Source organism: Delphinus delphis, chromosome 5 (assembly GCF_949987515.2).
Source record: "Delphinus delphis chromosome 5, mDelDel1.2, whole genome shotgun sequence".
In the NCBI taxonomy this organism is placed as follows: Eukaryota; Metazoa; Chordata; class Mammalia; order Artiodactyla; family Delphinidae; genus Delphinus; species Delphinus delphis.
In genome coordinates, this window is record NC_082687.1 from 15,514,996 (window position 1) to 15,531,413 (window position 16,418).

Consider the following 16,418-nt stretch of genomic DNA (forward strand, 5'->3'; position numbering starts at 1 on the left):
TGCTTATTTACAAAAGCATAGGTTTCTGTTCTGGCCTTGAACAATAAAATTGGAATAATTTCCATTTTGCTCCTTTATTGAGCAAGTGATATAATGTATAGGGTAATAGTATATATAGCTAATTATGTTATTAATAATAGGACTTCTTATTAACATACTATCTCCTCAGAAACTGTTTCTTTTCCAAAGATAGCACTTCTCATAGATAGCAATTGGGTACAGTGAGGATGAGGTATAAGGTCACAAGCTAATAGTGATTAGTTCCATAAAATGGAGCTTGTAGTTTTTCTTTGTTTTAATTTACAGAAGAAAAATGTTATTGTTTCAGTGTTTCGGGGAAGAAAAAGCATTAACTTATTCTTCAGTATTCATTAGTGTATACACACACACACACATATACATATAATTCATTTCATGTACATATGCTTTATGGTCTACTATATTTTTATGTTACCCCTTCCTCTGGGTGGGGAAACATAGGGCACAGCCCTCCCTTGTTCACCACTATTTCTAAGCATAGCTACATGAATAATTCATTCCCAGCTGACAAGGATAATTGAGGTAATCAGCTATCAAATGAAAACAATTTATTATCTGTTTTACTTAGCGTTTTTATCTTATAAAAGTTTGAATGAGATTTTAATAAAAGATCTCTGAAATTTTAATTTTTATTTCTCTAAAAACAAAGCAATTTAAATAATCAAAAAGGATGTCTAATTTGTGTACAAATAACTCCCAAATGCATTGAAGTTCCTGTGTTTTGACTGTTCTGGAGGATTAAATATAGGTACTTCAATGAGCTGTGTTTAAGATGAAATATGTGAAAGATAGATACATTCTGATTGGAGGAAGTGTTCAACAGACATTTAGCTTGTGTTAGGGAAAAAAAGCTCTTAACATATCTTCATTTGAGCTAACAATGTAATTCTAAACTCCTGCCTTCATGTATACATTTTGCGAACACAGAAAATATGTTGGCCAAAATATAGTTTGTTTTCTATAAACCATGTGAGTCTTACTAAAATTCCCTTAAATAAATATTTTAAAACACCAGTTACAATACATGTTAAGTATCTTAAAAATGGAAATGGGTAATTATATACTTGGAGGTAGGGATGAAAACCCGAATGAATCATTTGGGAAAACTTCCAACATAGCAACTTCTTATGAGAGCTCTACTGTCATAATAGTAATGATGAGCTTAATTCCTCTGGGTGCATAAAAATCACATAAGGATTGTATTGTAATTTTAGATGAATGAAAGTGCTGTGAAGGGGTGCAAATTGGCTCATACACACACCTCCACAGCCCATGGGAGAAGAGATGAGCCTGAAGCAAAATCCTTCTTGAGATTATAATGCTCAGTTTATGAAGCTTATATTTCATCTAGCAGGAAAATACACCTACTGGAAAAATCTTTTGTTAACCTCTGTTGCGACTTTGCCTCACACTAGCAAACAGTGACATGCAGTCTCTCACATAGCAAGCACTTATGTTTGAATAGAAATTGAACATTCCCAAAGGGTGAGAATATGGCTATTTGCACCTTCAAAATGGAATTGTAAGCCTGGGGCCCAAAACGTAGCTTTGTAAGATATAAATCTGCCACAATTGACCACCTCTGCCTCCCTCACACCTCCCCTGGCTCAGAGATACTATCATGTATTAGTACTTCTGTAGTTTTAATTACTCCAGTTTCTTTCAAAAGTTTTTCTTTTCCTTTCCGCTTGATAAATATTGGCTTTATTACAATTAACTGGCAGCTGGGCATTTTCATTTAGAAGTCCTAGTTTCATTAAGAAAATTATGTCTAACTAAAATCACAATCTTTCCTTTCAAACTGCTCATCTCTCCAATTTCACTGTCAGAAACAATGGTACCATCATGTTTCTTGTTATACAAATTCAGACCCTCAGAAATATGTCTGAATTTCTTTTTCCCCCTCTTTAACTTAAGATATCTCATTAGGTCAGACTCCAATTATTTTGATACTGGTAACCTCATTATTATCTCTTTATTTTTATTACCACTTTTCTAGATCAATTTCTCACACTTGGATAACTGTACTAGTCTTTTAACAGAGTTTCCAGCCTTCAGTAAAACCATCTCATCCTGCACATCACCATTAGATTAATTTCCTACTGCAGTGTTCCCATCAGGCGCTTATCCTTCATCAAAACAAACCGAAAAGGTTTCTAAATAACATTCAAAATCATGACTCAATGTTCTCCCTTACCAAACACAAATCTCTTTGTCTAATTTATTTTCCCTGTATTTCCAGCTATATTTATTCCTACTATGCACAACACCTCTCCCATAACTCTACATTTCAATCTAACCTTTGAAATCCAGCACTATTTTCAACTTAGTCATCGATCATTCAAATACTGATCCGCTCAATGCATTGTCTACATCAAGGTTCAGCAAATGACATCCATGATTCAATTCCACCCCTCTATCGTTTCTGGCTTGTCTGCAAACTAATTTTTTTTTTTACATTTTTTAAAACTTTGTTAAGGCCTGGTCTGTCCCCCTTTGCCTTCACCTTAGTGTGAGTAAGTCAATCAGAAAAAAGTTAAATTGTTACAGGAATGGTATAGGTAAAGTTACTTGTCTTTACTGTGGAGTCTGAAAGGAGCATAATGGTGTAATCTCACTGAAGAGAAAGTCTAACTATTTCAAGAACTAAGAAAGTTTAGGCAACATACTGACCAAAAAGTTCGTTTGAGTTTTTCCTCACATCCTATGGAAAAACCCGAATGAACTTTTTGGCCAACCCAATATAAGTACCTGGAGAGTTGGAGAGTTTTTCCAACTTGAATAAGCCCAGATCCTGAGACTATATTTGAAGAAGGCGGCGCCACAAAATTCTTTTTGAGAAGTTCTTACTCAAGAACCAAAAATTTTACTTTGTGAATAATACTTCCCAAATTCAATACTAGTTGTAAACTAGTATGTGAATATATGGATTTCTGTGGTCTGTATCAGATTTCATTTATGTTCTTATTTTATTATCTAAAAATAATAAAAAATATTATAATATTATATTATAATTCTTATAATTATTATATAATATTATAATAAAAAATATTTCTGGATCCTCTGTGTAAACTCCTTGTAACTAACTGAGTATTGCCATATGGTTTCATTGCATGTATTCAGATTCTGGTTTATAGTGAACAAAACTTGGTCTCAATGGCAGTGTTAGATTTCAGATATTTTCCAAGCACGCCCTACTAGCAGTTGGGCATGCCAGCATTAGGAAATAAGCATTGCCAGGATTAGAGGTGGCAAGCCTCAATCTTCAAATTCAATCTTCAGATGAGCATCTAAATTTTATAATCATAGCCTAAGGCTTTAGATTCTTAAATCAACATCAATTCCCAGCTGAAATTACTACACACAGAGTTTATAGTTGCCATGGAAGTCTTGGGATAGAGATGGACAGACAACTTTTTGAAGAACAGAGAAGTCTAATTATGTTATTCTCAGATTCCAAACACATTCTTGTTTCCTAAATGTAAAATACAATATCCAGTGTGATTGACAATCACCACTGACTCTTTATCTTAGATCCAAATCCAGATATAGCCTGTGTCCAAATCTAAGGGGAAACAAAAATGAAAAACATCTAAATGGGGTTTAGGATTCAAAGGGAAGAATTTTCACTAGCCAATGGAATTAAAAAAAAAAAACAGAAAGGATTCTACAACAGAAAATAAGAAGCATAAATAGTATCTTGATACTATTTGGGGAGAATATAGAGTTTCATTATGAGTATGTACACTTACTAGCCATAGTCTAATATACACATATGTATACTAGTAAACCCCAAAAGAGAAGGTAGAGTATGTTCTTATTCTTTAAAAAATTGCTTACCCACAGCAGCATCCACAGTAACTGGGAACTCACTAAAAATGCAGAATCACAGACCCAATCCCAAAATTGCTGAATGAAAATTTCATTTTAATAAGTTCCCCATGTGATTTTTATACATATTAACACTTGAGAAGCAGTGCTTGAAAACATGAAAATTCTAAATAGTCTACCTAGCCCCTCTTTTATTGATTGTTTATAAAGGAAAATTAAATGTCCTCTCCCCTCCCACACAACATGAAAGCTACTGATAGCAACAGCAAGAAATAGCAATATATCATTTAAAGAGACAGTGTTAAGTACAAATGAGAACTTACCAGGAAGACTGTATTCCATCAACAGTCATCATAGTGCTGTACTGCTTTATTTAAATATTACATGTAAAACTGGTTGTTAACTCTTTAAATTAGTATCAATCAAGGGGATTATTTTGGGATAGATAGTGTAATTATACTCAATCCATATGAAGTGTTAATCAATTCCAATTATGTCCTTTCTTCACATACAGAAAAATATCTACATAGCAAGGGTCACATTTTTTTAATTAGTATTAAATCGTTAAAATTATTTAAATGTTGGTTATTAAATAATTTTGAACTGCTCAGTTTTCCAGTAAGCTTAAGTATATATATTCCTATGCAATTAATCTACCCAGTTGGCAAAGTAAGGATTATTTCCTAATATAGTTTCGCATTTTGGGGACAATTTTCAAGATACCAACTAATTTTTATTTTGATGACTTTTCTAATAATTTGTTTTATACATTAACAAAAGCAGTTCCACCTGGAAGCATAAATTTAGTTAAGGACATTGAGAACTAGTTCAATCATGGTGGTATTCAAAAAAAATTAAATGGAAATGGTCTCAAGGTATTCCAGAAATTACGCCAAAATGAAGGTCATGTCCTTTTTAAATGGATTTAACAAGAGTTAACTCTGAATGTTACCACTTCCTATGCCTATAAAATTATGAGGCAAATATGACCTGTTTCAGGAAAATAGTCATATATTTTACATCAAATGTAAAAAGCACAGATATGTGCACACACATAAACACACACTCCTACATCAAAATACTCTCATCCACCCCAACTTTAAATAGTACTAAATTGACATATTGAATTTACTGTCTTCCTGTATTCCTTACACGTATTATTTCTGATTTTCTCACTAGTATAAACAGTGTGTTAAATATCTATTGCTGCATAACAGATTATCCAAAAACTCAGCATCTTAAAACAACACACATTTATTATCTCACAGTTCCTGTGCATCCCCTTAGCTGGGTCCTCCCATTCAGAGTCTCTTACAATGAGGCAATCAAGGTATTGGCTGGGGTTACAGTTACCTTAAGGTTCATCAGAGGAAAGATCTGCTCTCGAGCTCACTCACCTGTTGTTGGCAGGAACCAGGTCCTCACAAGCTGGTGGACTGAGGAGGTCAGTTCCTCACTGGTTGTTGGCTGGAAGTCTCAATCAATTCTTTGCTATTTTAGTCTTTCCGCAAGGTAGCTTACACATGGCAGGTGGCTTCCATCTGAGCAAGCAAGTGTGAAGGCAAGAGAAAGTGAACAAGACAGAAGTCACAGTCCTTTTGTAACCTAATCTCAGAAGTGACATCAGCATTCCTTTTGCCCTACTCTATTCATCAGTAGTGGGTCACTAGACTCAGCCCACACTGGAGTGAAAGGGATTACATGAAGGTGTAAACACTAGGAAGTGAGGTCTTAGGTTATCTTAGAGGCTGCCTCCTACTCAGTGCACATAATGCAGTTAGCACTTAATAAATATTTTCCAAACAACTAAATGAATTTTTCTTATTATAAAAAGTCTCAGAAAATCAAAGGAGTTCAAATAATACCAAAATGAAATATGCTTTTATACTGAGGAATAACTCACTACTTCTTAAACCAACTGGATTGGTTCTAAGTAGCATAACCTTTGCTCTAATCACTTAATCTAGTAAAGAATTCAATATAATATATCTAGTTATCATTATTCATAACCTGGCTTAGTCTGCTGATTTGTCAAGAAGATAGTAAGCTGTTTATAAAGAGATCCACTTTTCAGGTAACTACAGATATCCTGGTTTAATATTACCATCACATTTTTATATGAAAGTATTGATGGCGGTCACTTTAATGCAGTGCTTCCTAAGCTGCTAGCTTGCTGGTTGCAACAAACCTTGAAATGAATGGAGATGTATATCCTCAGTATCAAAAGTTGTGCATGTGCACATATATATATTTGAACATGTTTATGCTAACTTTCAAATACAGACATTCCTATAAGCCTAAGTGTATGTCTGAAAGACTATTTTTATAGGAAGTAATGCATTTATTATTGTTTTCTACTTAAATAGAATTTCCCTCAGCAATTTAAAAAATGCTGCTGCCAGATCCACTGTGTGCTTTTTTTCTGACAATAAGACTTAAAAATTAAGACTATATAATATATGAAATCAGTTATCCTTGAAGGAGAGGAACTGAGTCAATCTTTGCATGTTTAACTAGAATACCTTTGAAAACTAAGAACCTAGCCACTGAAATTACTTTTTGAACCCATAAGAAATTTAATTTGCTATAAAGCGCTTAGTAATAATACGGTTAACTTTGAGGGGAAGAAATGTAAGTATCATCTGAAGAAGGAGATTCATTTTATATGTTCTTCTTTGTCAGTGACCAATATTACCCATCAAATTTTTACATGTTTTCACTGAAATGGAAGAGTGGCCAAATTCAAAAGGTAATGTTATGTGTCATTCATATCTCTAAGAATCCTGATGTTTACGTTTCTAATTCTAATATGCATAATTTCATTCTATTTTCTTGTTAGTTGCATATAAAATATTAGCATGTATCCCCTGGTCTTCTGGTTCCTGATTTGCCTCCATAAAATTTTGTTGGTGACACCGTATGAGAATTGAGACTAAATGATCAAGTAATAGTAGTTAATGCTAAAACCATAAAGACATTTGATTTTTATATGCCAAAATTTATATTGTATAGCTTTTTATATTTAGAATTTGCTTTTATTTACACACAGCAACTGTTCATTGTTGCCCCTATAATGGGTTGGTAGTGTCCCTCCCAAGAGAAATGCCCAAGTCCTAACCCCTTGTACCTGTGAATGTGACCTTATTTGGAAATAGGATATGTGCAGATGTAATTAAGTTAAGAATCTTGAGTTAATATCTTCTTGGATTTAGCAGGGGGCTTAATCCAGTGACTGGTATCCTTATAAGAGAAAGGAGAGGGATATTTGAGACACACAGAGAGAGAGAGGGGAAGGCCACATGAAGACAGAAGCAGAGACTGGAGTGATAAACGTCTATATGCCAAGGACTGCCTGCAGCCACCAGAAGCAAGCAGGGAGGCATGGACTGTATTACACCTCAGATCCTTCAGAAGGTACCAACCCTGCCTACATTCTTATTTCAGTTATGTAGCCTCTAGAACTGGGAGAGAATAAATTTCTACTGTTTTAGCTGACCAAGTTTGCAGTTAATTTGTTATGGCACCCCTAGGAAAGCAACACAGCCTCACTTAACATACACTCTAAAACACAGAGATTCTTACTTACCCAAGATAAAAAATAATTAACTGAATTGATATAGGTGCCACTGGCTTAGAGAAAAGACAGAAATAGTCTTTCAATATTGCTGCATTTCTATTTCGCTTGGTACGCTATGGAATACTATAGTGTTTGGTCAAAGCACTTATCATTAACTTTAAGCTGATTTTTTTGGAGACATCTCCTCAGGCAAGGGAAACAAAAGCAAAAATAAACAAATGGGACAACATCAAACTAAAAAGCTTTCACACAGCAAAGGAAGCTACCAACAAAATGAAAACCCCACCTACTAAGCAGGAGAAGATATTTGCAAACAATATATCTGATAAGGGGTTAATATCCAAAATATACAGAGAACTCTTACAAGTCAACATCAAAAAACCCAAACAACTTGATTAGAAAATGAGCGGAGGATCTGAATAGACATTTTCCCAAGGAAAACATACACATGGACAATAGGCACATGAAAAGATGCTCAACATCACTAATCATCAGAGAAATGCAAATCAAAACTACAATGAGATATAACCTCATACCTGTCAGAATGGCTATTATCAGAGAGACAAATCACAAGCGTTGGCGAGGATGTGGAGAAAAGGGAACCCTTGTGCATTTTTGGTAGGGATGAAAAGTGGTGCTGCCACTATAGAAAACAGTATGAAAAAATTTCTCAAAAAATTAATAATAGAACTATCATATGATCCAGCAATTTCACTCATGGGTATTTATCTGAAGAAAATAAAAACACTAATTAGGAAAGATATATATACCCCAGTGTGCAACATTATTTACATAAGCCAAGATATGGAATCAACCTAAATGCCCATCACTAGATGAATGGATAAAGAAGATGTGATATTTTATACATATATATATAAATATATATAATTCTCTATATACGTATATAGAATATATATACACATATAGGAATATTACTCAGCTAGAAAAAAGAATGAAACCTTACCATTTGTGACAACATAAATGGACATAAATGGTATTATGCTAAGTGAAATAAGTCAGACAGAGAAAGACACATACTGCATGATTTCAATTATATGTGGAATTGAAAATACAAAACAAGTGAACAAACATGGAATTTTTGGTAAAGTTAACAAATTTCCTTAAAATAAAAAAAGAGATCTGAAAGTGAATAAATATGACAATCTTAACCAATATTTTCTGTATCTTTCTTTTTTAATAGTCAAAGAGTGACAAAAATCTAGTTAAGCTAAGTCTAAAGGAGTTGTATTAATAAGTAAAAATTTTAACAAATTGAGTAATAATGTATGGTAGCAATTTAATTACCAGGATTTCCTTTGAGAGGAAACATTAGATTTGAAGACATATTTGTGACTGTCCTGCAGGCTGTTAGTGGAAGGAGGACTGGAGAGAAGTTTTTGCAAAACATCCTTCTAAGGATTCTTCTCTCTCATGCAAAGAGACCTGGAAATGTCACATTGTCACTTGCCAGAGTTGCCAAATATGTCTTTTTTCCAGTGAAGAAGAAGTTTATACTGAAACAGATGTTAATGTTATACTTAGGAAATTCTATTCTACAAAGAGGTAAAATATTTTTTTCTTTAAAATGAACATTTTCTTCTAATTTCATGGTTATGTTTTTGGTGTTTTTGTTTGTTTGCTTTTTCATTTGAAATTGTAAAACCAACAAGATAAAAGTTGTGTATCTGTCATAGGTTGTTCTGAACTAATGCTTTTCAGAATAGTTGTGTTGGACAAAATTTAGGATACCCCCTATGTTTTTATTCTGTATAATCTCCTAATCTGGAATGTGGACTGGATCTGTGATTTGCTTGTTATTAATAAAACATGGCAAAGGTGCTGAGATGTCACTCCCATGATTACATTTACATACATATGTGTGTGTGTATATATATACATATATATGTAAATATATACATATACGTATATTTATATCTGCATCTCCATCTATATCTATTTATCCCTGTATAAAAACACACATACACACATATATATGTATATGAATATATTTTTGTACAGAAGCATGTAGTTCTCTGTAAAAGTATGCAAGCATACATTTGTATGCAAGCCTGTCAGGAAGACGTCTCTCTCTTACTGGTTTTGAAAAAATAAGCTGCCATCTTATGAGAGGGCCCTGTGTCCAGAAAATGCAAGCAACTTATAGGAGCTGAAAGCAGTCCCAAGTCAAAGGCCATCAAGGAAGTGAGAACCTCAGTTCTATAACTGTAAGGAGACTTATGCTTTCAACAACCTGAAAGCATCTGGAAGTGAATCTTTCTCCAGTCCAGCCTCTGATGAGAATGCTGTCCTGGTTAACACCTGGATTGTAACCTATCCTTGACCCATGGAAACTGAGACAGTAAGCATGTTGTTTTAAGCTGCTCAATTTGTGGTAATTCGTCATGCTTCAGTAGAACACTAATAGTCAATTAATTAAACAGAATTAATGATCAACCCATTCTTTTCTTCTTGATCTATATTGCTGGGTTTTAGTATGAATTAAACTATTTTATATACACTAGGATCTTTTTTCTGCTCTATTTGTTTCCATTTTCATCTGTCAACCTGTTGTAGTGATACCTTGTTCAGAAATCAGCCCCCTTCCTGCTCTAGAGTTGGAAAATTTTACATGGTGATAAGGTTTTTGTTTGTTTTGATTTGATTTGGTTTCTAGTATAATTCATATTCATTCCTGTTAACTGCTATTTGATGATTCACATAAGCAACTCGTTAGCATATACATGCATTACATCAATGAGAAAATTTATTTTGCAATTGTGTTACAAGTTAATTTTTTAATAAAAAAGTTAAGCTGGCAATTGACTGTAATCAGAGGAGTGACTGCCATAATGAGAAAACTACCATCATGTTAAACGTTTTGGCATCATCAGGCTACAGGGCTTTGGACATGCAAGTCAATCTCTTGGAGCTCTGTTCCCATATCTCTGAAATGACCATCACTAGAGTGCTTCCTCATATGACAGATGAAATAAATGAATGAGATGGTATATATTTTACCACTTATCAAAACACATGGTATATAATTTGTGCTCAGTAAATAAATCTGCTAACCTATTTACTATTATTAATACAACTATTAATATAAGAAGGCATTTTCAGTACCAATGATTCTTAACCAGGGGTGATTTGTCCCCCAGGGGACATTGTGCCAGGTCTGGAAAGATACTTGGTTATCACGACCAGGTTGGTGGGTGAGGGGATGCTACTGGCATCTTAGCGGGTGGTGGAGAGGAATGATGTCCTTAACAATGCCTATGACAGTCTTCCATAAGGAAAAGTCATCCATCCCAAAATGACAATACTGCTGAAGTTGAGAAACTCTGCCATAATTCTGTTTGTTCATAGACCTTTCTCCTCCAGCAGTGATGATGTTTTCATTTAAAAGATCACACTATCAAAAGCACTTGAATTTTTCTTTATGTGCGTTAAAGTCGTGCTTATGTTTCTGCAAGTTAATTGACAGAACAAAACGAATGACACTATTGTACAAAATATTAGGTATAGGAAAAAAAACCCTGAAAAAGTAACTTCTTATGCTATGATGGCTCTTTTCTTATAAGATACATTATTCACTATTAACCAAATCATGATGCTTTTGGCCTTTAGGACATATTTATTTTAAAAGTCATATTAAATACAAGTCATTATTAGTAAGTTATTTAGGGATGTATACAAGTATACTTAGTGTAATTAAAACCCAGAAAAATGTTATGTTTAAAACAAGTAAGTTGCATCAGCTTCTTATTGCATTTAGGGTAAATTTTTTTCAGCAATGACAAGTTGAAGAGTTGCTGGGTTTAGCAGTTGTGCTTAGTCAGTACAATTAATCATTAGTTCACACTTTATAATGATCAATCACACTCAGTTTTATGACCAGAGCTGATCACCAAAGAATGTATTAGTAATCGTCCAGAAATTAAAGAAAATAGGCTGTTAGCTCTCATTTTAAGTAACTAAAATTTTCCATTACTAACAATTATTTGAATATTTGGGGTATTTTTCAGTTTGAATTAATGTTGATTGACAGAAGCAGTTATATTTAAACACTGTATCTGCAAATTAACCAGATGTCTTATACTAATCTGGGTATTGCCTTGGAATTTTTAGCCTTTTTCATCCATTTAATTAAACAGAATATATATATATAAACCTCATATGTACATATATAAAAACACACATTATACACCTTATATATATATACACACATGTATTTTTCCCAACAGGTTTAATCAAATGCCACTTTCTCAGTGAAGCCTTTCTTGATAAGTCTCTTAAAACAACAGTTCTTGGGCTTCGCTGGTGGCGCTGTGGTTGAGAGTCTGCCTGCCGATGCAGGGGACGTGGGTTTGTGTCCCCGTCCGGGAAGATCCCACATGCTGCAGAGCGGCTGGGCCCGTGAGCCATCGTCGCTGAGCCTGCGCGTCCGGAGCCTGCGCTCCGCAATGGGAGAGGTCACAAGAGTGAGAGGCCCGTGTACCGCAAAAAAAACACACACACACAAAAACAACAACAGTTCTCCATACACACTTTCCCTTATATTTCTTCCTTGTTCTATTTTACTCCATGACGGGAATAATTATCTAATGTCTTACCTCAGTATTTGTGGGGGATTGGTTCCAGGAACCTCTGCAGATACCAAAATCTGCCTATGCTCAAGTCCCTTATATAAAATGGCATAGTACAGTCAGCCCACCCTACCTGCACAAGCAAAACCCGCAGGTATTAAAAACAGACTGTATTTCATTCCTTTATATTTATTTTATTTTATTTTTTAACATTTTATTGGGGTATAATTGCTTTACTTTGTTGTGTTAGCTTCTGCTATATAACAAAGTGAATCAGCTATACGTATACTTATATCCCCATATGCCCTCCCTCTTGCGTCTCCCTCCCACACTCCCTATCGCACCCCTCTAGGAGGTCACAAAGCACCGAGCTGATCTCCCTGTGCTATGCGGCTTCTTCCCACTACCTATTTTATATTTGGTAGTGTATATATATCAACACCACTCTCTCACTTCGTCCCAGCTTATCTTTCCCCTTCCCTGTACCCTTAAGTCCACTCTCTACATCTGCGTCTTTATTCCTGTCCTGCCCCTAGGTTCTTCAGAAGCATTTTTTTTTTTTTTTTTACATTCCATATATATGTGTTAGCATACTGTATTTGTTTTCTTTTTTCTGACTTACTTCACTTTGTATGACAGACTCTAGGTCCATCCACCTCACTAAAAATTACAATTTCATTTCTTTTTATGGTTAATATTCCATTGTACGTATTTGCTACATCTTCTTTATCCATTCATTTGTCGATGGACACTTAGGTTGATTCCATGTCCTGGCTATTGTAAATAGAGTTGCAATGAATATTGTACTACATGACTCTTTTTGAATTATGGTTTTCTCAGGGTATATGCCCAGTAGTGGGATTGCTGGGTCGTATAGTAGTTCTATTTTTAGTGTTTTAAGGAACCTACATACTGTTCTCCATAGTGGGTATATCAATTTACATTCCCACCAACAGTGAAGGAGGGCTCCGTTTTCTCCACACCCTGTCCAGCATTTGTTGTTTATAGATTTTCTGATGGTGGCCATTCTGACTGGTGTGAGGTGATACCTCATTGTACTTTTGATTTGTATTTCTCTGATGATTAGTGATGCTGGGCATCCTTTCATGTGTTTGTTGGCAATCTGTATATCTTCTTTGAAGAAATGTCTATTTAGGACCATTTTTGGATTGGGCTGTTTGTTTTTTTGATATTGAGCTGCATGAGCTGCTTGTATATTTTGGAGATGAATCCTTTGTCAGTTGCTTCGTTTACAAATATTTTCTTCCAAAATATTTTCTCCCACATTTTGTCTTCTGGTTTCCTTTGCTGTGCAAAATCTTTAAAGTTTCATTAGGTCCCATTTGTTTATTTTTCTTTTTATTTCCATTTCTTAGGAGGTGGGTCAAAAAGGATCTTGCTGTGATTCATGTCATAGAGTGTTCTGCCTAGGTTTTCCTCTAAGAGTTTTATAGTGTCTGACCTTACATTTAGGTCTTTAATCCATTTTGAGTTTATTTTTGTGTATGGTGTTAGAAAGTGTTTAATTTCATTCTTTTACATGTAGCTGTCCAGTATTCCCAGCATCACTTATAGAAAAGGCTGTCTTTTCTCCATTGTATGTTCCTGCCTCCTTTATCAAAGATAAGGGAACCATATGTGTATGGGTTTATATCTGGGCTTTCTATCCTGCTCCATTGATCTATCATTCTGTTTTTCTGCCAGCACCATACTGTCTTGATTATTATAGCTTTGTAGTATAGTCTGAAGTCAGGTAGCCTGATTCCTCCAGCTCCATTTTTCTTTCTCAAGATTGCTTTGGCTATTCGTTGTCTTTTGTATTTCCATACAAATGGTGAATTTTTTTGTTATAGTTCTGAAAAATGCCATTGGTAGTTTGATAGGGATTGCATTGAATCTGTAGATTGCTTTGGATACTATAGTCATTTTCACAATTTTGATTCTTCCAATCCAAGAACATGGTATATCTCTCCATGTGTTTGTATCATTTTTAATTTCTTTCATCAGTGTATTATAATTTTCTGAGTACAATTCTTTTGCCTCCTTTGGTAGGTTTAACCCTGGGTATTTTATTCTTTTTATTGCAATGGTAAATAGGAGTGTTTCCTTAATTTCTCTTTCAGATTTTTCATCATTATTGTGTAGGAATGGAGATATTTATGTGCATTAATTTTGTATACTGCTACTTTACCAAGTTCATTGCTTAGCTCTGTTAGTGTTCTGGTAGCATCTTTAGGATTCTCTATGTATAGTATCATGTCATCTGCAAACAGTGACAGTTTTACTTCTTTTCCGATTTGGATTCCTCTATTAATTTTTCTTCTCTGATTGCTGTGGCTAAAACTTCCAGAAGTATGTTGAATAAGAGTGGTGAGAGTGGGCAACCTTGTCTTGTTCCTGATCTTAGTGGAAATGCTTTCAATTTTTCACCATTGAGAATGATGTTGGCTGTGGGTTTGTCATATATGGTCTTTATTATGTTGAGGTAAGTTCCCTCTATGCCTACTTTCTGGAGAGTTTTTATCATAAATCGGTGTTGAATTTTGTTGAAAGCCTTTTCTCCATCTATTGAGATTATAATATGGTTTTTATCATTCAATTTGTTGATATGGTGTATCACATTGATTGATTTGTGTATATTGAAGGATCCCTGGGATAAACCCCACTTGATCATGGTGTACGATTCTTTTAATGTGCTGTTGGATTCTGTTTGCTAGTATTTTGTTGAGAATTTTTGCATCTATGATCATAAGTGATACTGGTCAGTAGTTTTCTTTCTTTGTGATATCTTTGCCTGGTTTTGGTATCAGGGTGATGGTGGCCTCGTAAAATGAGTTTGGTAGTATTCCTCCCTCTGCTATATTTTGGAAGAGTTTGAGAAGGATAAATGTTAGCTCTTCTCTAAATGTCTGACAGATTTCGCTTGTGAAGCCATGTGGTCCTCGGCTTTTGTGTGCTGGAAGATTTTTGATCACAGTCTCAATTCCAGTGCTTGTGATTGATCTGTTTATATTATCTATTTCTTCCTGGCTCAGTCATGCTTTTTTAAGAATTTGTCCATTTCTTCCAGGTTGTCCATTTTATTGGCATATAGTTGTTTGTAGCAGTCTCTGGTGATCCTTTATATTTCTACAGTGTCAGTTATTACTTCTCCTTTTTCATTTCTAATTCTATTGATTTGAGTCTTCTCCCTTTTTTTCTTGATGAGCCCGGCTACTGGATTCTCAATTTCATTCATCTTCTAAAAGAACCAGCTTTTAGTTTTATTGATCTTTGCTACTGTCTCATTCATTACTTTTTCATTTATTTCTGATCAGATCTTTATGATTACCTTCCTTCTCATAACTTTGGGGTTTTTTTGTTCTTCTTTCTCTAATTTCTTTAGGTGAAAGGTTAGGTTGTTCATTTGAGATTTTTCTTGTTTTCTGAGGTAGGATTGTATTGCTATACACTTCCCTCTTAGAACTGCTTTTCCTGCATCCCATAGGTTTTGGGCCATCGTGTTTTCATTGTCATTTTTTTCTTGATATTTTTTTGATTTCCTGTTTGATTTCTTCAGTGATCTCTTGGTTATTTAGTAGTGTATTGTTTAGCCTCGATGTGTATTTATTTTCTACCAACTTTTTCCTGTAATTGATATCTAGTCTCATAGCGTTGTGGTCAGAAGAGTTACTTGATAAGATTTCAATTTTCTTAAATTTACCAAGGCTTGATTTGTGACCCAAGATATGATCTGTCCTGGAGAATGTTCCATGAGCACTTGAGAAGAACGTGGATTCTGTTGTTTTTGGATGGAATGTCCTATAACTATCAATTAAGTGCATCTTATTTAATGTATCATTTAAAGCTTGTGTTCCCTTACTTATTTTCTTTTGGATAATCTGTCCATTCATGAAGCTCGGGTTTAAAGTCCCCTACTGTGATTGTGTTACTGACGATTTCCCCATTTATATCTGTTACCGTTTGCCTTATGTACTGAGATGCTCCTATGTTGGGTGCATAAATATTTACAATTGTTGTATCTTCTTCTTGGATTGATCCCCTTATCATTGTGTAGTGTCCTTTTTTGTCTCTTGTAATAGTCTTTATTTTAAAGTCTATTTTTTCTGATGTGACAATTGCTACTCCAGCTTTCGATTTCCATTGGCATAGAATATCTTTTTCAATCTCCTGACTTTCTGTCTGTATGTGTCCCTAGGTCCGAAGTGGGCCTCTTGTAGACAGCATATATATGGGTCTTGATTTTGAATCCATGCAGCCAGTCTATGTCTTTTGTTTGGAGCATTTAATCCATTTACATTTAAGTTAACTATTGATGTGTATGTTCCTATTCCCATTTTCTTAATTGTTTTGGGTTTGTTATTGTAGGTCTTTTCCTTCTCTTG